This window comes from Sinocyclocheilus rhinocerous, unplaced genomic scaffold, assembly GCF_001515625.1.
Source record: "Sinocyclocheilus rhinocerous isolate Xijiao unplaced genomic scaffold, SAMN03320098_v1.1 scaffold180, whole genome shotgun sequence".
Classification (NCBI taxonomy): domain Eukaryota; kingdom Metazoa; phylum Chordata; class Actinopteri; order Cypriniformes; family Cyprinidae; genus Sinocyclocheilus; species Sinocyclocheilus rhinocerous.
Window position 1 is genome coordinate 5,057 of NW_015657493.1, and position 1,870 is coordinate 6,926.

General features: G+C 39.2%; 1 long non-coding RNA gene across 1 annotated transcript in view; it reads left to right on the forward strand.

Moving 5' to 3' along the window:
* Positions 1 to 1,268: 1,268 nt before the first annotated feature.
* Positions 1,269 to 1,870, forward strand: part of LOC107721122 (uncharacterized) — a 7,731-nt gene continuing 7,129 nt past the window's right edge. Inside the window, exon 1 of the long non-coding RNA XR_001637680.1 lies at positions 1,269 to 1,338. This is a non-coding gene — a long non-coding RNA (uncharacterized LOC107721122). The remainder of the gene's footprint in view (positions 1,339 to 1,870) is intronic.

Below are 1,870 nucleotides of genomic sequence, written 5' to 3' on the forward strand. Positions count from 1 at the left end.
CTCTCTTTAGTCAGGCTGGTCCTGTCCTTCCTGTACATTCATAAATAAGTCTACGAGACCCGGCTGTGAAATCTGCAGCACAGATCGACCCAATCCTCCCAATCACAGCAGCGTTCAACAGGTGATTCACTCACACCTACACCTGTTCACTGTGCTGGAACGCTCTGTGTGCTGATGATTATTCTGTTTCTGTTTTAGGAAAAAGCAAGAAGAGCAAACCAGTGAAACTCAGCATACCAAGATATTTTGGACAATGCTTTGCTCTAGCTTTATGGGATCAGTTTGAGGAAGGTTCTCTTCTATTCCAGCATGACTTTGCCTCAGTGCACAAAGCAAGGTCCAGAAAGACATGGCTGGATGAGTCTGGTGTGGATGAACACAACAGATCACAAATGCACAACTGGATGAATAAGCAAAAATGCTTGTTTGAGACATGACTCCAAATGGGATGTTAATTCTGTAGATGATTTTCATTCCTCTCCTGTGGTGAGAAGTTGAGCATGGAATAGTCATCTATTTATCCCAAAATATCTTTGTTAATGTCTCAAGGAGCACGACCCACTCTTGGGACTTTGCTCCTATAAGCAAAATTTCCATATAGGACCAACGATTCAGGTTTAATAACTAAACACGTGATAAGGACTGGTTTTGAACATTCAGCTAACTGTGAAGACCTTGAATTCAACTGGTCCATCAGACCAGGAAAGTCGACTAACCAAGTGAATTAGACAACACAGAAAATACTCACAATTCAAGATCCTAACACTGTTAAACAACAATGTCCTTCCTGAAAGAGATCAGCCCGTTGGTGAAGAACAGTTTTCTCTCTGGAATTGATGTTTTATCGAGGCGCGCGGCACAGATCACAGCTGAAATACAACAGGTGTGGTATTACTTTGATAATAGTCTCTCATCTTTTATAGCATTAATATAGTATTTTGGTGCAAATTAATCTAACTCTAGGCAGCATGGATAGATTGGTGGCATGCCCTTATTTGTGGAAAACCTGTTGCCTTTTCATTTCATTTACTTTAATTTTATATTAATTTATGTAGATTTTTTTTCTTGTATCATATTGGAATTAGATAACCAATTCAAAATCTGGATCCTGAAGTAAAACCAGCCGAGAATCAAAGATTAACTGAACTGCCTCTTATTCTGAATCTTATTTTTAAGCAGTAGTCTGATTTTATGGTTACACGGGGAAACATTAATTCCTTTTGTGATTTTTATGTCAATTGATTTTAGGATGAGAGAAGAAACTATAACGAGGTGCTTGATTTGTCTTCTGGAGATCTGCACAGAGGAGGAATAAAACCCATCACCTTTGTTCGTCAAGTGGGTAGAAGCTTTATTTATATCAGTCAGAGAACAGAAATAACACATCGAAAAAAATTGTTTAAAATAATTTATTAAAAATGAAAATATCAATTATTAATCATTATTACTAATATGACTCACTGTTACCGATTTATCATGCAGCTCAAAGCATTATGGGTAGAATCTCTCGTCAGTCTATTCTGATTCATCAACACAGTTTCACTGCTGTAGAAGCCTGCACTGTGATCCACAAACACTCCTATTCTGCTGCTGATGGACTTCACAGAGAGAGCAGAGAGAGCAGTATTGTGTCTGAATGAGTAACTGGATTTAGAGCAGCGCAAACTCCAGGACTGATCATTATATCCAAACACACACTCAGCACCTCCTCCCTTCCTGCTGATGCTCTTATATGACACTGATATAAACACACCTCCACTCCACTGCAGCTCCCAGTAACAGCGTCCACACACACTCTCTACACAACACCTGAGGATACTCATCAAATCTGTCTGGATGATCAGGATACGACTGTTTCTCTTCCACATGT